At 39.2% G+C, this 22,338-nt stretch overlaps 1 protein-coding gene across 2 annotated transcripts in view; it reads left to right on the top strand.

Annotated features, from left to right (window-relative positions):
* PRKAG2 (protein kinase AMP-activated non-catalytic subunit gamma 2) overlaps window positions 1–22,338 on the top strand; it is a 224,714-nt gene that overhangs the window by 19,170 nt on the left and 183,206 nt on the right. Inside the window, exon 1 of one of the 2 annotated variants that reach the window (XM_033009658.2) lies at window positions 2,259–2,326. The exons of the other annotated variant lie outside the window; for it this stretch is intronic. The gene's annotated coding sequence lies outside the window, so the exon portion shown is untranslated. Of the gene's footprint in view, window positions 1–2,258; window positions 2,327–22,338 lie in introns of those variants that run through there. 2 annotated transcript variants of the gene reach the window in all.

The raw sequence follows: 22,338 nt of genomic DNA on the forward strand, positions 1-22,338 counted from the left end.
CTTGAGCCTAGAAAAAAGTGTTGGAAATAATTATTATTCCTTTCCCTTCTTGCTCTAAAAGATGCATAAAGCAAGAACGAGTCTTCTTTAACCTGCCATTTATTTTCATTTCCTGCTTCTGTAGGAAAATCCTGTAGGCAACCCCATCATATCTTCCCTCTAATAAACTTCATCAGTCTGAAAAGTAATGATGTTTCTTGTTCTCATTAGAGCTTTCCTCCAGAATTTCACTCTTTTCCCTTCCTAATTTCCAATGTAAATTTATTCACAATCAATTTCCATTTTCTAATTGTACCCACAAAGTGTCCTTTACCTCTCTTCTCCCTTGTTGGTGTTTATCCACCTTATGTAACTTTGGAGAAGGATCACATACACTCTCAGCTGTCAACTGTGAAACTAAGCAAGCCAAGCTCTTTTAGTCACGTCCCACAAGAGACACTCTGTGTTCCTCTCATTGTCAAAATAGTCTTTTGGTGCACCTGTTCCCAGCTGAATTAGCCTTTCCTGAGCAGATGACCAGAACTGTACACATTATTCCAGATGAGTTTTCACAGTGCTAATATGGTAATAAAGCTTTTTATCTGCTCTGGAGGCTTCCTGATGCATGCTTTAATCACACATGCTTTATCCATACCAGCATTACAGTGATAGCTCCTAGTTAACCTTTTGAGACAGGTACACTTCAGCTTGTCTCTATCCAGCTGTTGAATGCTCCAGTTTTAGACAAAATTATAGTCCATAAGTACTTAATTTAGGGATTAAACAAAATTAATTAAATTAAATTGATTAAATTAACCTGATTTCTGCTCCTTCATTCATTGATGTTATCCAGTCCTTCCTGTGAGATATTCTGTTAGAGTGTGAGCCCAGTAGCTTGGTATCACCACCAAGGTGTCTCGTTTATTTTAAACATATTGAGGTTGTTTACCTAGTAAATTGTTTCATGGAAAGATTATTGCCTCTCTTTGCACTAGGGAATTGAAATTTATTGTCCGCCATGATGCCCAGGATGCCAGCAAGAGAGAGCACAAGAGACTGACTCCTTACTCTCAGGTCAGATAGCTGGCACTTAAGTGGCCCAATGTGACAAAGAGAAACAACAAGAGGATGTACAGGGGGTAATAGAGGGTTTGCTGGGTACAAACTAAATCTTGGAAGAATTTACTAAGAAATTGTGATCTCTGCCACAGCTGTCCAGCTGTGCCAGAGCTGGGCAGAGTCTCACAGAGATGGCACAAGACAGACCTGTGTTACCCCATGAAACCCTACCAGATTTCACGGTTATGGTGACAGTAGTAGATCTTTGTGATTCAATATTGTTTTGTGTTTGTTGGTTTTTGTTTGTTTGGTTGGTTGGGTTTTTTTGACAATTTATTTTTGTAACTTGGACTTTTTTATCCTTATTTAAACTAAAACTTAGCTTGAAAAAAATGTACATCTGAGGGGAACTTCTGTCAGTTTTTTGAATTACAGCCAACTAAAAAGGGGTTGTGTTTGCTAAGTATTTGCACAGCAATTGCTATAGACCTCTTGTTGCAGAACTATGAGTGAAAATAGATCAGTTGCGTGCAGGAAGACAAACTAATTATCTGACCAAATTATTAAAACAGTATTAGATGTGTTTAGTTAGGGCTACTTCTGTAATCCTTGCAGCAGTAGTAGCTGTGTAGAGCTTTAAATTTACAGTAGAGAGAGTGATTAGAGCAAGCGGATGGGGTAGATGTTTGGTGATCTGGATAAAACAACATGACCTTTGGAACTACACTGCTTATACTTTGGTGTCCCTCTGTTTAGGGTAACCTGCTTCTCAGGTTGTATATAGTTCTTGAAAGAAGATGAGCTCATTTGAAGTAGAAGTTGCTCAGATTCTGATTCAGGGTCTTCTCCAGCTGGCTTGAGAGGCTGATAATGCTTGGAATAATTTTTAAAGCTTTGTTTCCTTTTTCTTTCTGGTACATTTTATAAACTTTTCTTATCCCCTGCTTCCCAATCTCCTCTTTTTTTTTTTTTTTTTTTTTTTCTTAAATTATTTTCTTTGTGCTGTTTTCTCTGTTATCTTTGAAGGGTGTGAGCTGTCCTTTTTCAAGGCAATATTCAAGGGAAAGAAAAGGTTAATACAAGATCTGGGCAAACAGTGATTTGTTTCCAACAGCGTTACCAGCCGAATTGGCTTTCAGCTGCATTGTGGGCTGAAAACTGATGACTTACAATTGGCTAAAGCTGACAGTGGGACTGGAGCAGCTGTGGTATATAGCAGGACAGCAGAAACTTGCAGAAACAACTTTCATTAAAGCTGCAAAAGAATGTTATTTTCCCCCCTTCTTGTGTAAGTAGGTGCTCTGAAGGTTTTTTTATGCTGTTAGATGCTTGCTGAGGAGCAGGAAGATTTAAGAACAAGCTGTTTGCATGTATGTAAACTAATGTAGTAAAATGTTCAAGTAATTTATTTGGTAATGCTTATGCTTTGGTAAGTTTTTTTTTTTTCTCTTTTGCTATGGATTTAATGCTTCTGGAAAAGTTGCTGGATTAACAGCCCTGTAGTAGTCCATTTATCCAGAGAGCAGGTACTGCCTAGCCCCTGGCCTGGCATTGCCTTTGGCTCACCTGACAATCCCGATCCTTGAGAGGATGCTGGTGTCCATTTTGGTGTCTGTTCACCCCACCACCATCCTGTGGAGGTCTGAGAAGTTATGCTTTGCTGAAAGCTGTGATAGTTTTACGTTGCAGACTGGATCATTTGAAATTCAACCAAATACAAATTCATTTAGTGGCAGTGAAGCTGATTTATGAGGGCACTCTCTGGGAGAGCTGCATGGCATTTGCTGTGCCAAGGGAACTGTGGCTGGTGATTCTGGAGAGAAAACAGCTGCTGCTCTCTCAATTATTTTTCCTACCAGCTCCTCTTTCTGTCCTGCTGCTATTAGGGCCAATGTAGTTCTAGCAGAGAGGATTTTTTTCTGGAAAAATGTGTTTTTCATACTATTGCCTAGGGTCTTTTCATCTGAGCTAGCAATGTTACTGCTGCTTCCCCTGGGGCTGCAGCACGTACCCTGAAATGCATCAGTGTGTTGCCATAAATGCTGAGTGCTTTGTTGTTTCCTTAATCTGTGCTGACTCCATTATTTCTGGGTATTATCAGAAAAGTGCTCACCTCGGTAGCAATTGCATATGGTCCACTAGACTTCATGTTCTTGCCTGCATCATCACATGAAGTGGTGTTAGAACTGGCTAGATCTTCCCTCCAAAGAGAGTAGAAAACAAAGAGGAAGGAAGAGCATAAGTGGCTCTTCTTATCAGCAAAAAAAGAGGATTTGTTTTTGCAGACTAAGCTGTTAATGCTGAATGACATAAAGAAAGAGGTAAGAGAGCTTTTAAGTCTTTGAGGAGGTTTGTGGGGGCAAAGTATGCTCTCCAAGGAGGATACAAAAGACAAAACTAAGCAAAACGAATGCAGTTATGGAGAGGAAAACCAAGCCTCTCCACAAGGAAGCTTATCAGAGAAAATGGGCAGCAGGCAGCAAATTTATGATACCTACATCAAGGAAGCAAGGGCCAATAGAGGCTGGTGAAGATCATCCTTCATGTAACAGAGATAAGATCCATGAGCAACAAAACATTTTACAAGGGTAAGGGGCCTAATTTTCCTTACTTTCTTCCAAAAGAATTTACCACAGCTGCACTGCTTGGAAGAGTTACTGCATCAGGATAGGTTGTTCCCATATAAACTGTGTTGGTAACATTTGTTGGTTGGTTGGTTACAAATAAGCTTCCAAGGCCAGAGGTGAAAAATGTTTTCTACTGATGTTGTAGTTATTTCCTGAAAGAGAACAAAGTATATGAAATACCAGAGAAAGATATCCAAGACAGAGTGTCTTTCTCAAAGAAAGGTACTGAAGGACCAATAAATAGGTTTGAGTATTTAGCTGGGAAACCTAAATCACCTTCACAAAACATTAAAAGCAAGAAAAAAAATGTTGCAGTGTGATGAGATTGGGTAAACAGACTGAAATAGAGGTAGCAGAAAATCTGACTGTTGCTCTCGGTTAAGTATCCAACAGATTACCCACGGAAAGAGAACCTCCCAATAAAAGCTGTGATGAGATACTTTACTGTTCCTGACAAATTTGAGAACTTCGTAGGAGTCAAACAGGAAGTCCTGAGTATTGTCCAGATCTATGATGTAGTTATGAGTGGGACATGGAGAAAAGAACTGGTGGGAAAAGCAAGACCAGCTTGCTTTAGGCATTCACCAGGTTTTCTGGAGTTTCTGATGTCTGCTAATAAGCCATTTTACCACATTTATTGACTTCACCTAGTCAGAGTGGAAATGGAGATCTGAAACAGCACAGCCATACACAGCCTTGTGTATTTGGTATTTCCCCCAAATTAAGCTTTTTTTAGTGAACTGAAATTTTAGCATTTTAGAGAAATAGAAGTGCCACTGATTCCTGCCATGATCTACCCTTACTTCTTGCCATGGATTTTGCTATATTTGCCATCTGAGTTTCTCATGTGCTGGACAACACAAAGCAGGCCTGCTTCAAAACAGAACAGTCGACTTGTTATTAGTAGCTTGTTTGTTTGTCCTCAGGCCTATTTATAAAAACAGCCCCAGGCAGGGAATTCTGCCAGCAGCCCAACCACTAAACAATTACAGATCTTTTCTCGGAGCAGTGTGTTCAAATCTATGCAATAATTCAGCAGCAAACCACAGCTCCTCCTCACACGTGTACGAAAGTAGCCATTTTTGTGTGTGGCACTTTTTTTTTTTTTTTTTTTTTCAAGTAAAAACACAGTCTCAAAAAGTATCCATGTTAATACATATAAAAATAAAAAATTTAACTTACAGGGACCATGGCCAGTTTAGTGAAATGAGGCCCAGTAAGATATGCAGAAATGAATATGAAGCCAAAATGGTCAAATAAATATTAATCAAAAACTATACATAGGCTGCAAACTCAGACAAGGAATTCAAGGGACTGGTACTCGCAACAGGCCAGGCTTTCCAGCTCCCTTCAGTGAGGTATAAGCAAAAAATAAAAGGAAACCCCTTTGCGAGAAAGAAGATTTCAACTTATTTTGAGAGGATGTGGTAATACCTGGTTTTATCAGTGGTATCATACTTCATGAATTTGAATTGATTGGTTTTGCACAGTTAGTGTTGCAATGCAGAGGAGATGTACTCTTTAATTAGTGGACATAGAACTATAGGTGCCAAATCATAGTCCCTTGGTGGCATAAATATGAGAGAAGGAGGCTTAAACATTTGAATCTGACTTTTGGTTTTGTTCAGATCGCTGTAAGAGCATAACAAGAGGATTTTGTGAGAATAGCAACAGACAGTAATCAAGTCTAGTAAATCTTATGAAAGGTGGGAACCTTCAAATGAGACATTGGTGGAAGTCCTCTCCAATGAAGACTGCAAACTTGCAGAAGGCTGGATCACTTCTCAGTATAAAGTACAGAAGTCACGAACCAGAACATCTCTGCTTGGAGAATGTGCGTTTGTTAATCAGATTGATAGTATTTCAAGAGTTTGAAATGTTCTTTCTGAACTTGAATTATGCGTCTGTGAGTGCTGGATGTGATGCAAAGTTTTGACAGTTTTGCATTTGATTTATAATTTAAGCCTTAAGGAAGACCTAGAATTTTGGATTTAACCCCAAATCACTATGGAACTTTTTTATTTTTTTTTAGATATTGGTTTTTAAAACCTGTTATTTTATTATTACTTTACTTTATTCTTCCTTGGAAGGAAAACAAAGCAAACCTGCCCAGCTGCTGACATGGAGAGGTGTGGCAGAGATAATCTATCCGTCAGATAACTTTGGCCTAGATTATATAAATATACCCTTGAAATATTTAATCCCTCCATTGATGTCTGAAGATTGAGGCAAATCCTGAAGCATCTTAAAAATCAACTGCTGTGCATAGGACAAGAGTTGGAAACTCAGGAACCCCATCTCCTTTTCCCGTGTACATGCATTTCTGGAAACCATGCTCTATTAAAGGTATGACAGAGTCATTGCATCTCCAGCGTGTACAGCAAATTGGAGGAATATGAAGCATTGTTGGAGAAAGCCTACAGCATCATAATGTGAATGAGAAAATTTGTATTTTAGGATGCATACTCTGTCCCTGTTCATTCTTCAAGTTAATGAAAAAAAGACTAAAGATGTCAAATTTTGGATTCCATGACTCAAAATTGAAGTCATCCAGTATTGAAGAGTGTATCTATGTCTTGAACTAGGAGGTGAGGGAGTTGGAAGAAATTTTTTTTTTATGACTTGCTCACTTTGTCATGTGCAAGCTAGTATATAGTACCAGACTAAGGAGCAGATTTAACAATAAAATGTTAAATTCTGCAGTTAGTGATCTTTTTCCTTTTTTTCTTTTTTTTTTTTTTTTTTCTCCCCCTACCTCCACTTCCCCCCTCCCGCCTTTTTCTTTGTTTTCTTTAGAGTTTAAAAATGGGGAGCTGAGCAGAAATGTAGCTCTGAGTCTCAGTTCCTCCTTTTTTGCACAGAACCCTTGTTGGATTGCCCTGAACTCCCATTCCTACAGATTATTCAGCTTCTCTTGTTTATATAAAGGGTTAAGATCTGATGATGTCGAAACCGGTCTCCTGTTTACAGTCATTGCAGAACTGTAGTATGGAAATTTCCATCTGCAGCAAGATTGAAAAAAAAAAAATCCCTGCTGATTTTGTGAACATTTAGATCCAAATAAAGAAATAGTGGCTGAATCAAGCATATTAATTCTGATTAGCACATACAGTGTGTTCCGCCAAAGAGGTCTAAACTAATAACCCCTCATCCTCTGAAGAAATTAGCTTGCTCTGCTACTACAGCCAGAAAAAGTTTTTCAGTATCTTCACAGGAACCACAGTTTCACTAGCAGAGGTACCTAAATTGCTCAACTCTGATAATCTCTGTATTGAGGTCTTTTAAAGTGCAGGGCTTCCTTATTTAGGGAGATACGATCAAGCTAAAAAATTGACTTTGTAATTATTGCTAGCAGTGGGTTACATTTTATTGTTATTTAGCTCTTTTTTCTGTTTGGGCAATGACAAGTGCAAAAATGTCTATACTTTTGGAGAGTAGTGTTCATAATGCAGGATGTTTGTGATAGATTTAAGTCTCTGTTATGTTTTGGGAAGGAAAAAAAGATCTCTGGTTCCTACAAGCCTTTTGAAGAAACTAAGTAGTTGCTTAACTTCTCTAAAAGCAAGACCAGTGCTGTCTCTATTTCACATGCTGTGTTTTACGCATTTCCAGGATTACAAGAGGTGTCATTTTACGTAGAAGTTGTGTTGGATTTTCTGTATCAGTTCTGAGCACGCACTAATAAAGCCCCTATCTCCCTGCAATTACAGCTGCCTGTCTTGCTCTTTCCACAGCCCAGGAATGTAACAGTCACATAGTGTTTGCACTGGGCATAGAAGAGTACACTGCTTAAACTTAAAACACTGAAAACTTCCAAAACTTGCATTGAAGACTCTGATATTTTTTATTAACCCCAGAAATTATTGTTGCTGTGTTAAGTTCCTGACAGTAGCAGATTAGAAAAAGCAAACTTTATGACAAAACGCATAGTTGTGGTTTTGGGAAGATACTCTTTCCTGAGTTGATGCTTTTCAGTTGTGTTTGTCATTGGGCCGGTCTGAGAAGGAGCATTTGATATGTTTGCGAAACTGTACTGCTGTGAGGCTGTATGTGTGCTGCTGAGAGGCAGGAATCAGCTCATTCCTTTCTCGTGGGCTGTGTGCTTAGTGCTCACTTGAACACTCCTGTACGCTGCCTGATGAGCTTGGCAATTTTGGCATCTTCAGGCTGCTCTAAGTGACTGTGTTTTTTCATGAAAGCAAAATTGAGGGTGTTCCACTTCTTCCTATTTTGCTTTTAGGACAAGTTATAATTAGTCTTCTCTTGCATTTGTAAACCCCAACCCAAGGTTCTGCATAAACAATAACAGTCAAGGTTAATAATTCAACACTAAAGTAATTTATATTTTCAGAGGCCTTTGCAAGCATTACACAGTTAACTGTCACAACACTTGCTGTAAATGAGCATTACACTCATTTTTTTAGCTGGGGAAACCTCTTGCTGAAGTGCAGAGCTGTGTTGAAAGCATGAGTGAAATAAATGGTGGCACTGGGATGAATTCCAGCAATGCCTTTTGCCAGAGTAAGGTGGGATGCCTTGCATTTACTTGGCAGGAAGAATATATGATAATGCATAACCTCAATACTTTCTGGGAAGAGCAAGCATCCCCAGACAGCATCCAAGGGGCTGGCTGTACCACGCATGTTTTTAACTGTGCACTGACAGCTGTGGGTGATCTCCTGTTGGAGAATGCAGAAGGTGTTTGGATGTCTCTCTGTTGCTGGGTTGATTATGTGTAAAGGTGTTGACCTCGTGCTCACTAGCTTGCTGGTGCAGGACATGCTGGAACAGTCAAGTGGGATTTGCCCAGGGGAATGAGGAAACACTGTAAGAGTCAGGATCAGAATTTGTTTTAATCTGACTGGCTTTGCTCTGCCAGTCTCTATGTGAAACAATTTCTGTGGCACAAGGAACACTTCAGTGATTGATTTTAGGCTGTTATTTTCAGTCATGTTCAGTTTTTTCAGGAGTTGTTCCTGTTGTAGCATCCTTGTGGTAAAGGCAGGTGGACATTAAAATGGAGAATGTGCATGTGCAGATGAAATGTCAGTGTGAACAGTATTCCCACCTCGGTGCTCACCCGGGTCTCAGACACTGCCCTGGTCTCAGAGTGATTTTTCTAAAGGATGCTCTGCAAGCTACTTTGTATCAGGATAACACCCTTGTGCCATTATTGAAGGTGGAGCACAGTCTCTCCAGCTTCACTAATGGCGGGAAAAGCAGTGAAATGGGAGGAAGGCTTCTATGCTCCTTACTATTCCTAAATCCATGGCTTGAAAAAGCAGAAAAATCTGTTTCACAGCTTTTTTTCCAGACAGTTCCATTGTTTTCGCTTGCATACACAGTCTTCCTAATTTGTATAGAAAGAAAAATCTACAGTGGAAGAGAGAATATCTTAAAAATGAGACAAATCCCACACACAGCTCTGGGAGAGATCACAAAAAGTTTTCCATGCTTTGTTGTTTCGTAGATGCACTTGTGAGATACGTCTGGGTCTGCAAGCGAGGGTTTGCAGGGTAGAGCATGAGCACTTCAGATTAGAGGTAAAATCCTGGCAGTGGTCAAACCAGTGGGATTTTTGCCAGTGATTTTAATCAGAGCCAGAATTTCACCCTACGTCTATAATCTTGTGTAATCTCCCTTTGAAGTCACATGGATATTTAACCAATGTCTTATATAACACCGAAACAATTCACTGTCCACCCAATATTGTCTGTTTCCCTGCATAACCAAAACTGAACGTTCCAAATGTGTTTTCCAAAAAAGGAGATGATACAGAATTAAAAATACGATTTTGTTTGTTTGTTTGTTTCCTTTTTTGAAATATGGGGTGTTTGTGGAGTCAGCTTGATGGTATGGGTATACTTTTATTTAAACCTCTGGTCTGACCTCATAGCTAACCATGCTTTAAGCTTGAGGTTGAGTTAAAGATTTATGTATATCCTTTCCAACCTGAACTATCCTCTGATCTTATGGTCCTGTTTGGGATCTTAGGGAAATGCCTTTTAGACTCATCTGCTGGTTAAGAAACTGATAGACTGCTGAAAATGCAGTTTGTCTCCTTAAAATTAATATAACTATCAACCATAGTTCCAAGTAAGAATTTCTGAGTTTAGGTTCCTATCTCTGTATATTTGGGGTCCTGTAGCCAGGGACCAGCTCTACTGCAACCTGAGGAAATTCCACTTGCAGCTTAAAAGTCCCTTCCACTTTGAATTGTTTTCCGATCATGCGCAAGTCTCCTTGAATAAGTATTAATATTCTGTCAAACATGGACTATAAGTTATCAGGTGATAGTACATCAGATAGCGTTTCTAGTGCAGATTGGTTTTAACTTCTATACACATGGAGAACTGAAGGCTGAATTTTTTCCTTACATTTAAGTTTCTCATCAGATATTCTACATGTAGTTAAAGTATTTGAGGCATCAGTGCCAGTTACATTCAGAATTGGAGATCACCAGTGGAAGGGATACAACAGGTCAAACACAAGTTTTTGGGATTAATGGAGAAATTACTCTATAACATTCCTTGGTCTCTGCAGAAATCAAGATATGTGGGAAGAAGAGCCTTTGAGGGATTTATGAATCTCTCTTAGTTGCTGCTTGCATTAAGTGAAAAACCTGGTTCCTCTTGGTGCTAGGCTCTATATAGACATACAATGAAATAAAAACTTTGCTCTGAGGAGTTTATATTATTTATGGTCAAAGCTGAGGAAGGGCTTCAACAGAAACAAACACAGGAGAAATGACTTACTAAAAGTCAGAAAGTATGTCAGCAAGAGAGTTAACTCATAATTCAGTGTCCTGGTGACTTGATAATGCAGTCTTCCAGGATTTAGGAATTGTAATCTACATCTGGGAAGATTTTATACTCCACAGCAACAGCATCTTAATTCAGGAGTAAAATTGCTGTTGACCTGGACAGGTTTATATACACATATTTTAATTTACAAACAGTTAAGAAAAACTTTGCAGCTATATTAATTCATTTATATTGTCAGTTTAATGAGTTACCTTTTTCAACCTTGTAGTTAAACATTGGTATTTTGGGTTTTGTTAAAAATATTCAGATGGCAGTTCTTCTTCCTCTGTGGCTTCTTCATTATGTGATTTTTATCTTAATCATTTTTTTAACCTTTAATTTCCTTTCCATTCCTCCAATCTTAAAAGGAAAACCTCTCCATTTACAGATCAATCAGGTTTGAATGAACTTGCAGGTATCTGGCTCAAGATAAATTTGCTATAGAACACATATTTTAAAGCTATGAGTTTTCTTTGGTGAGGGTTAACTTGATATTACTTTGAGTTGAATGTTTCAGCCTGGGAATTTTTTCAAGTGGCAGATTAAGAGGTTTATGAAGAGGTTTGTCTAAAGTACTTAGGAATGCAGGATTTGCAATAGCAGGTGAAATAATTTGTTGTTAAGTCTGGTAACCTGCCTCCAGCATTTGTCAGTCTCTAATGCCATGCTGAAAATTTGTTCTCTTTTCTCAGCCTCCCTTGTACAATTGGTCTGGTTACTTGTGTAATACATTATAGGATAGCTGTGGGAAAACACAGATTGTGTTTTAAAAGAATAATTAAGCTCCTTACACTGCAAGTTTGACCCATATTTTAAAATTTTGAATTTCATACAGAAAGTTTCAGAATTTAAATATGGGTTTTGTTCTCGAAAAAAAAAAGGAGGAGGACAGAAAGCTTTACACGGGGCCTGTTCTCTAATTTCTCTGAAGTAATGTGTTTTTCTATAAAGGTCAATATAGTTCAGAGCAAAAGAATGAATTAGACTTGGTGGTATCCCCAAGGACTATTTTAAGACGATAATTGGTAAACAAGAGGTGACCAGAATTAGAAATTAGTGGATCAAAATTTTTTTGGTGGAAATAAGGCCCCATTTCTAAATAGAGGATGACCATCCTGCTCACTACAACTTTCTGGCATCCGTCATTAGCCAGAGTTAAAATCTGCATCTGATATTTGGGGAGTTAGGGGTCAAAGGAGGCATGTCCTGCTTTCATGACTGCCAGCCCATTATCCTCCACCTGCCCAACCTGTCACCACACTGGGCCTTCCTTGTCATCATCCCGAGGAATGTCTTCATCAGTCTGGGATGGAAGGATGGATATACGTAACAGTATAATCTCTTTGTCTAAACAGGAAGGTGTGGTGTTTCTTTTCCCCCCATCCCTCTTCTGTTTCGTGTTTCCAGAGAGAACGCAGGCTGTAATCAGTTACGTGGTTTTTCTTTTGCATCATGACTGTCAGCACCTGAAGGAAAACCTTAAATTGCCAAGCACTGCTGTAAATTGGACAGGTTGCTGCATGGATGGTTGGGCATTTTAACTGTGCCTGTGTTTCTCCAGCTAAAAGTAAAAGGAAGAACTGTGTTGAAATGAAAGCTTTAAATTTTTGGCTGCTTTAAATTCTCTTTCCTCACTTCTGCACTCACAATAAAACACTTTTAAAGATAGTGTTTACTGCTTTGACACCAATCAGGCCAATGTTTCTGTACCTTGAAACTTCAAAACTTGCTTAATTATTAAATGTCATACCATGCCAGGGTCATATTTCACCCTCGCACTCTCAGCACCTATTTATTACATAAATACTATCATAGCAAGCCCACTATGGTGGAACAGAGCTTTCATCAATGTGTCTGCTTTCATCAATGTTACCCAGACAGCACATGAAGAAAAATCCATATGCAGCACAGCAAACAAGGACAGTAGTGTGTCTTGGTGTTACAATACAGTGACAACCAGTTCACCCCTCCCAACTCCAGTCTTCATTTTGTCATGGGTTATGGAGCTGGTTGCAGAAAGGTGTGTCAGCTGAGGAACATTAATGAGTCAGGACACTTTCTGCTCCTGAATCTGTGGTTGACTTTATGGGCAGTTTTTGTACTGCATTCTCACTATAAGTGAAATGGAGCGCTCGTGTATTTTGCAAGAACGCTGAGATGTAGCTAAAGTGTTTGGAGAACAGGCTGGAGTTGGATTTTAGCCTGGTTGGAGCATTTTGCAATGTAAACACTGAATAAAAAAAAAAAAAAAAGACCTGATCAAAAAAATCTACATGACTAGGTTTTGAGTTAAACTTTTTACTTTTTCTGGAGCTCTCTTTCCCAAAAGTGATCCCTGGGTTTTGCTAAAGGGAAGATGCAGTTTCTGCCAAAATAATGCCATGTTTCTGGCGCCAAAGAATAGGACATTGTGCAGACAAGAGGACTCGAGACAAAAAGGTTGGCACCTACAGGACCTTGCCCATTCACTGTGGGAGCAGAAGACTGCCAAAAAAACACTGTCTACCAATGTCAGTTAAAATTCTGAGTGCACAGGGAAAATGGAGTTGATGTGGCTGGAGGAACAAACAAGAATGGATATCACTATCTGCGTGTTTGTTCATGTTCTTTAGGGGTTATTTTCTATGTTAATTATGTAATTTGTTGAAAACTATAGACTGCATAGAATCCTGTCTGTGGAAAGTTGTTCTCTAGCATGAATAATTTGAACATAAGCACTGAATGAAAGGGAAAACAAATACTACTAATTTTGTCATTGTAAGCATATGTTGAAGGCTATAGCATGCGAGAAAGCTATTAGAGCTACTTAAGATCAGGACTATTCAAATACATATTTTTCTTTCCATTTGTGGTGTGTGGTGAAGGGAGCCAGGTCTAGTGTTACAAAAACTATATTTAATTCCTGCTGCGCATCATCAGACAGCTCATAATTATATTGTCTGTTGTGGGAGAAAACAGTTGAAGCTAGAATGGATTCAGCCTTTATGAAATCAAAGCTGAGGTCTTAAGCCCCATCTCTGTGACACACCTTCTGAAAGCATTGGCTTCCCACTCAGGACTTTAGGAGATTACTCAGTCCAGCCCCTTGCACTGAAGCAGGATAGGTGTAGCTAGACTGGATTGAGGCCATGGATGGCCAATAGGTCACGCAGAGCCAGTGGGACCGATGAAAAGAGGGAACGCCTGCTTACACAGCACGTGGTGCTCCTACAACCAGCTCTCATCCTGGTGCTGCACACAGACAGATGAACAGGTTGAAGAGCTGCCTCTGCTGAACCCAGATGAGAAGATGATGCTACGGCCTCCCTCATTCAACACCGTCCTTTCTGTGAAAGTGGAGTGTGTGAGGCATTACAAAACTCAGATCCAGCCTCCAAAGCTAACAAAATCAGACCACCTCTACCTAAGCTAGTTTTGATAGTTCTTACTAGTAGGGTATGCCACCTTCCAAAGGAGCAGGTTCTGCATCATCCCTTGGTAGTCTTTTAAACTTTGTTGTCATTGTGACAGGAAATTATCCCTAGTGTCCAACCAGAATCTTATCTCCTGCAAATTAAGTTGATTTATTTTTGTTCTTGGTTTAGTGACCATGGAGACTATCTGACCATTGACATATTATTTCTTGTCCTCTCTTTCCTAGTCTTGAAGCCTCAGTTCTATCAAAGTATAGACCATATTTGATAATCCTTCTCTTGTTCTCTGGACTGTTTCAGCTTGGGGCACTGTGTTTTGAAGAAGCTCTGGACAAAGATCTAGAAGGGGACTCACAAAAGTCTTATGAAGTGGAAAAATTGCCTCTAATGCTGTCTGACAGCTCTCCTAATGTACCCGTTGTGACATTTGTCCTTTTTTGCAGCAGTTCCGTATCACTGACTCATCCTCAAGTAGTTAACTCTTTTAGCAGCCCAGCTAATAGCCAGCTGTTCCCTGCTTCATATTTAGGCATTTCCTTCCCCCTTTTCCTAGCCCTTTGTAGTTTATAGTGTTTAATTTTACAGATGAGGATCATTTCTCAGTTTGCAACATCATACAGATTAGTTTTGCTGTCCCTAAGAAAGATCATGCAATCTAAATGAAATTATGTCATAATTATTATGAAATTTATTCTCTATTCTGTTATCCAGGTAATAAATAAAAGGTGCTGCCTGGAACCAGGACAACAGTAATGCTATGCAGAAGTCTCCCAACCTTAGTAGCAAGCAATTGCTAGTTACTAGTTTTCCTTTTGAGGGCTTTTTGAGAGGGGGCACTCTCATGGTGATTTTTATCCATACCTTATTTCTCTAATTTGATTATGAGAATGTCTTGTGCAGCAATGTAAGAAGCTTTACAGAATTCAAGGCATATCGTATCTGCTGTTTCTTCTTAACTCAGAGGCTCTTTCCTGCTTCAGATTAAATTGGATTAGTTTATGATTTATTCTTAAACTACCCATGTAAGATATTTATCTTACTCTCATCTGGGTAGCTGCAGTAATTAATTGATCCCCCAAAAGAATCTTAAATTATGGAGAAGGGTTGTACCTCCTGCTCTGTAATTCCCTCACTTGGATGATGAAAAGTACCAGTCAGAGAGAAGAAAACTCCAATGCAGTCATATTTTTAATATATATATATAAAATATACATTTTTGAATGCTTTTGTTTACTGCCTGTACACAAATTGAGAAAAAAGAGTTAAAGATTTCCTCTGCAGACTTTGGTGGTCACATAGGTGACAGTATGACTATTATTTGAGTGAGTAGAAAGTGCTTCTCATGCTGGCGGAGAGAAGAGTGCTATTTCCTTTGGCGACAGGAATGTTTGAGGAGCTTCTATACACATTTTTTTCCTCTCTCTGTGCTTTAAAATGACCAAGCTTTGTATTATTGCCAATCCAAGACTGTTCTATCATGTAACACATCGTAAATCTCTAGAAATATTCCCCAATTTATGTCCGCTCTGACATCTTACAACATCTGTGTGTAAACCATGTTTTCTTGACTAGCTTTACTTTTTAATTCTTGTGTAATATGCATATGCCATTTATAAGCTTTCACTGGTTCCCGGGAAACAGAGTAAGAGTCTCGAAAAACCAGCTTTGTGGATTTGTGACCTGAAGGGTCTGGGATGTGGAAACAAACCTAGAGAGGGGCTCTGGTGAGTGGTGGGTTTGAGAGCAGCCTTGTGCTAAGCATGTAGGCAAAGTGGGGTTTGTGGAGCCAAAATGCCACTGTGTATTCCTTCCCTGGGTTAATTCTAGCTATGTTTGGTTAAAAAACCTAACCAAAACAAAAACCAAACAACAAACACAACACTTGGCTGTTAGTTTGAACACTAGTTTAACTGTACGTGTTAGTGTGGGTGAGATATGAACTGCTGAGCTATCTTGCCTCTGAAAGTGGAGTCCTGCCAATTGAGAAGAAAGTTGCCGTTTCCCAAAATCTCCTAATGTGTTTTTTGCCATGTTGAACAAAGAAATGAGGAGCGTGTGTACATCCTCATCCCTCTGGGCAGTTCTCAGCCTTCACTGAATTATGAGCTTTTCTTATAGTTTCATTTGAAGTCCTTAATTCTGTAACAGTCCCTAATCCTCACCTTCTCAATTATCCAGGTGTGACCATTTTTACTCACAGAGGCAGCCCTGTTATCAATGCCAAATGCAGAATATTTGCGTTTCTCTAAGAAAAATTGCTGCAGAAAGAAGAAAGCAAGTACAAATAAACTTCCTTGGGAAATCACCATCAGTGTAGGCAGTAAAGAAGTTGTTGAAGTGGAACAATGCAGTAAACCCGACGTTGATTGGATTTAAGGCTCTAATCGCTTTCCCTTGCACATGAGTGTCGTATCTGTTGTTAACTTTAATGAGACTTATGTGCCAAGCCTGCAAGGAGAATTGGTCCTCAATTCATCTCACTGCCGAACTGTTTCATTAGAAAGCATTCCCATGTCTTTTTCTTGAAATTTTGGTTGCCGGTATTGACACAGTCACAGACCTTGCAATGAGGAATTCGCCTCAGATCTGGTAGCTGCGGTGAGAAACAGTGCCTGGGTAGATCCGGGACATGTGCCGACTAGTGTGTGACTGAAGATCAAAAACTTGTTAGCTCCTGCAGTGACTCTGGGTAAATGACTTTCTCTGTTTTTCTTTCCTTAATTTCTAAAAAGCAGGATAATTTGTCCTTGTCTTCTCAATAGAGCTATTATACAGATGAATTAGAATGTGCTTGTAGAACTCTCTAGGAGTGAGAAGTTTTATTTGCGTGTTACTGTGAACTCTACTCCTTACTAACCTGATCAGCATTTCTCTGAACTTTGATGTTAAACTTCAGCCTACAAATATCTTACGCAATTCCATAAAAATGTATACCAAATGAGCAGCTTCACCAAATTTTTGCAGTGAATTAATAAGTATATTTATAGTAATGATTTTATAAGCCCAGAATAATTGAAGAACAACCCACAAATCAGTTGCAGCCTGGAAAGTCCTAATTTGTGACCATTTTCTGTCTTTATCTTCATAATGTTTTTAATTTGTTGCTCTTCATTTTCATGCTAATTTGCCCTGTGTGTTGGAAAAGCTACTTCAGCCTGTTGGCAGCTCAGGAATGGGAGCAGACCTGTCGCTCCTTGGCAGCAGGTGAATGCCTTGTCCCTTGAAGAGCTGTCCAGATTCATGTTTCCCTGGCAGCCGGCAGTTCAGCCAGGCCTCTTTGCTGCAGAGCTTTTCTGGGGGAAATTCCTAACTTATTTTCAAACTTCTGAATAGCATTTTGGCTTCAGAATTTCATTCTGCTCCCAGCACCCCAGCGGTTTGCCTGCTGGGCTGCCCTGCCTCCAGGATTTAGACTTTTTTGGCTTGAAGGTGGCATTATTTAGGAACTGCTCAAAAAACTTACAACCATGTAGGACAAGCAACAAAGACAACCAGAATACCATTTTAAGTTGTTGAGTTACTTGAGGAAGGTAGGATGTTTTTCTGGGAGTTGTTCATAGTTGCTATATTTGATGTAAATATTTTAGTTTTACGTTATAGGTATTTGTGGTCAAAAATATTCATGGATATCAGTAGGGAAATATCACCTGTGGAGTTTGCTGCTGTTGGCAATACAATGCAGGTTCTGGGCTGCTATTAGTATTAATATATGATATTTGTTAACAAACAGTACTTTAGAGTCATCAGTCATTAGGAGATCTATTGTGGGTTGTTTTGAGCTGGCTTGGCTCTTTCACTAGCAAAGGTTAAGAGCCTTATCATTTGGGATAACGTTAAATCGAGTTCTCTAAACTAACCCTGCACTCTTTCAACTGAAACTACAATTATTGTGAGTTGAGTTGGTGATAGCTCTTTCGCAAAAAAATTTATTTTCTTTTTCACTAATTACAGTGCTCTGAGATCTCCTAAGTGAAACATATTGAAGTATATACGGACTATCAATCTTGTTTTCCTTTTCCTGTACTCTTGCTATGTTCCTACTTAGAAAAATAAGGTAAATTATCAGTTGTCACTTCCTTTTGTAGATCTTACAAGAAATGTCTTCAGTCAATAGTACAAATCTCAGTTGCCCAACCTCTGGGCAGTAACGATGCCGACAAAACATTATGAGGGTGCCTGAAGTGTTTCTCTCAGCATGGATTGTTTTTGTGGTTATGCATGATAAGATTGGGGTTTTGCCTTGGTTTTCTCATATATAACTTTACTGGGGTGTTTGGCTTAAACAACCATTAAGAGTAAGGGAAATTCTGAGAGCATTTCTGTAATAGCTGTTGGCACATATATATTGGAGCAAATTATAAATGTGGTCATTTCTGAATGGTTTTGCTCTGTTGATTTACATCAGAATCAATGGTGGATGAGGATATGTCTTTGTGAGGACCAATTCAACTGGTTGGGTTAGTTTTCATCAGGATTCAGAAGGAACACCTACAATCACTGGGAAACACCCTAGGACTGCTCTAGCACTCCATGGAGTCCCCAAGAAGACTCCAAGGGCTGGAGCACCTGGGATGCCACCGGAGAGGCCTGACACACAGCTTGCATGGGAGCTGCGTAGGGTTTTGTTGTGCTATTGGCAGGTGCTAACTGGAGGTGAGTCCAGCTTAAGTAGCTTTTTTTGGTCCAGTTGGATGTGCAAACTTCCAGTGTCCTTTCAGCTTTTCTGTAGGTCAGTCTAAGAGAAGGACTGAGGACATGTTGTTGTTTGGGAATGCCTCTGTATGGGCTCCCACTGGTATGTTGGGCCAGGTTGCAGTTATCTTCAGGGCGTTTCTTTTGATAGACCCGTGTCTGGGGAGCAGCATGCTTCAGCTGATCGTGTTCTCCCCTCACAGTCCTCTAGAAGCAGATGTGTGAGCTTGAGGTTTTAGCAGAGGTGGTGATGAGAAAGGCTGCAATTACACAGGGTAATCCTAACTTTCAGCTCCTGAAGGACAAAACACAAGATTTACTTCATAGGCCTGACCTACACTGGAAAAACACTGAGACTGAAAAAAGATGTAATTGTTGGAATATATGCATTTTAGGATGTGTTTGGGATAAATTGTATCCTACGAGTGAAACTAGCGTGTGAGCCTAAGAGATGGGGAACTGATATCTTATGAGGATGAAAGTTAAAGACTTTGTATTTTATACATGTGTTAGTTGGCAGAACAAAAAGGTGAAAGGACAGAAATAAGAGGGAGCAAAAGAAGCAATAATGAGAAATGCAGACAAATGTGTTATTGCCAAAACTAGCCATCTGAACTGATAGCAGTTTCAATAGCTTAGCTAAATAAAATGAAGTACTCCCTAAATTTACATTATTTAGTAAACTTCAGTGTATCATAACCAGACGGAACCACTTTACATACCCACTGTTGGTTAAGGCAAGGATGGTATCACTGATATAAAGACATTTTTCCATATCTGAAAAAAAGTCCTGTATGATGCTGCTTGGAGACATCTGTTTTTCCACTGTGGGAAAAAAAATATGTCCTTGCTAATGGAGTAACCTAGAAGAGAAGGCATGTTCCCAAAGTAACAAAGCAATTTCTTAAATAACTGAGCAATAGTTAAAAAAAAGTTTTTTTTTTTTAAAAAAATCTGTAATACACCTTTTAAATGTTCGTAAGAACCATGAGAGATGTATAAGGCAATTGAAATATAGGAGGAAAAACAAAAAGAGAGACGTAAGAGAAATCAGAGAAAATCGATTCCTGATTTGGTCTTGGGGCCCCATGATTCTCTCTGATCTTGCCTGCTTTTCTCATCTTGTTTGTTCACTGAAAGCAACAAATCAGAAAGTTTTGGTCAGAAGAAATAGCAACAGAAAATTAGAATCAGTTGAAATATGCTAGATGTTAGGACAGTTTTGGGATGACACACTGGCATTGTCCAAAGCATATTGTGGTTTTTTTTTCCAAGGGCATCTGTGCATTCCCACTTAGGGGATCTGGCACGGAGCTGCGAACTTCTAATTGAAATGTTGTACTGTTACAAAATTGGACCTAAAAGCTGAGGTTGCTGAGATGGCTTTGATTTAACCTTTCTGTGTGTATGATACATATAGAAGAAACCTATAACTTTTTTATTTGTGAAATGACAGACCTGCTTGTTTCTGACTCTTCTCTTGTTTTCCATCACTTGTATCTTGCCTCATATTTTCTCTGCTTCCTGTCCATTCCTATGGACATTCTCCTAGCTGCAGTGTCATTTTTCAATCCCTTTGTATTCTCCTGTTCTCTTGCTTTTATTCATGTGCACTCTTTTTTAATGTGTCTCCACGCTGTTCTGTTATTTGCTAATCTGTCCCCTTCTCTTACCCTTACATTTTGTCTCTTATATCTCTGTGCCTCTTCTTCACTCCTATGCTTTCCAGTCAGGCTTCATCTTCCTCCTCTTTGAGATCAGCAAGGGAAGCATAGAGAAAAGAACTTTTTGACCTCAATTTCTGTGTCTGGGACTTCCCTGATCACAAGAGATGTGAAGATCAATTCAGTGGTAAGAGTGGCTGAGTTCTGTATCCCCAGGTTGGGATATGCAGAGTAACCAAATATTATGATATTTTTCTCTTGCAATTGTCTAATGAGGATGTGTGAGCTATGGTTCTTTCTCATTGATGATTTTTAGCTTCTCCTTTTCTGAATTGTATGATTTGTTATAGGGTTGGGTAGATCACCACCATCAAGTATCTCAAGTATTTTCCACAGTTTGGGCCAGAGGTGGCAAAAATACCATTGGATACAGTCTGACAGTACATTTAATCTGCTGCTTTTCTTAAGGGCTTCTTCAGCCTAGATGTGTGGCGTATCAGATCACCTCCGTGTGGAGAAGGTCATTTGGGTGCTTATTGTGTGAGCGTGATCATATGAAGAAGCACACAGATATATGCAGCTTGGAATGATGGGGCTGCCTATATGTTGGTCACCCGTCAGGAGAAGGATTGGGATAGACTGCTCTTTAGTCATTCTGTGAAGGTCCACATAGCCCATTCCTGGTGAAAAAGATACGGTGTCCCCTTGAAGGGGGAAAATTTAAGCTTCTGTTCTCTTTCATGATTAGTCTCATAGGCTTTTAGTTTTTTATTGCCAAAGTAAACTGGAAAGCAATAAATCATCTGTATAATTTTTTTTTTTTTTTTTTTTTTTAAAGCTAGCTGACAGTTGATTTCCTTCCTCTTTCTCTTTGAAGATCTGAACTCTTCTTTTGTAGTTGTTTGTTGAACTGTTGGCCCAAGGTCTAGTGCAGTTCTCAAACCTTTTCAGCTCTGTGGTTACAGAACATAATATAAGATCTCAGGAACTGTGAACTCACGCCAGAAAGTAAACAGATATAACAGCAGTACAAAGAGTAGGGTTTTCTTTATTCTTTTGCACACAGATTGTCGATTGCCAAATATCTGCAGCAGGTTTGGGACCTGAATTGATTGATCTTATGTTTGAGAATTCAAACAAAAATTGTTCATGGTTAACATAGTACAAAACATGTATTTGTTTCCAGTTGTTCACTAACTTTTTCACGGTGCTTCGAACTTCCTCTTTGGTCTTCACAGCTGCATAGAGGTTTTTCAATAAGTTTGAATTCCTCAAGCACAGAGAAACAGGAGGCAGAGAAATCAAGATAGACTGGCCTTGCTCTCAGTGTCAATCTTGCCTTGCCATTGGCTTTCATAAACCATTTGTTTGACCATATTTGTCTTCAGCGGTTGGGAAAACCAGCTCTGGGGTTGCTTTAGTTGGCAAAGGTACCTATCAGTAGAGAACACGCTGTGCATTATGTATGCATGGCACTGTTTTATTGACTATTACAAATCAAAGAGGATTTGTATGAATGTCATTAGATGCTTCTGACAATGCCAGTCCAAATTAATATATAAAGGCTTTATATAAGCATATGTAAGAAGCATAGAAAGAATATTGGTAAGGTTACAAAGTCAGTGCCTCAGAAATTAGGAAATGTTTGGATACAAACTTAAATTCCTTTCTTTTCTACAGATGCATTCAGATGCCCATGTATAAGCCTGTAATATACCATTGGCATTGTGCTAAGGTACCCTGCCAGGCCTTTGGCTTCTTTGTTGTCTCATATACTGACATCAGGCTACAAGCTTCTGTCCTCTCTTTGGAGAGGATGTGTCAATCACATAGTAGAATAACATGTTTCCTGCAAAAGGATGCCAGGCAAATTGGTGAAGTGTTCTTCTGTAGAGCACAAGTCATGTGTAGATGCTGTGGCAGATGTCAGCCCTGTGTCTTCTCCTCTGCTATCTCAGATGGCAATGAGGGTCTCTGTTTAGGCAATTGAATGTCAGCCTTCATATCCATTTACTATCCTATAAGTTTAAATACTAGGTCATATGTAGACACCTATGGTGCGATATCTGATCTTAGGTGTCTTAATCTTAGTTGATTCCTT

The sequence above is a fragment of the Tyto alba genome, unplaced genomic scaffold (assembly GCF_018691265.1).
Source record: "Tyto alba isolate M040663 unplaced genomic scaffold, T.alba_DEE_v4.0 Super-Scaffold_38, whole genome shotgun sequence".
NCBI lineage: Eukaryota > Metazoa > Chordata > Aves > Strigiformes > Tytonidae > Tyto > Tyto alba.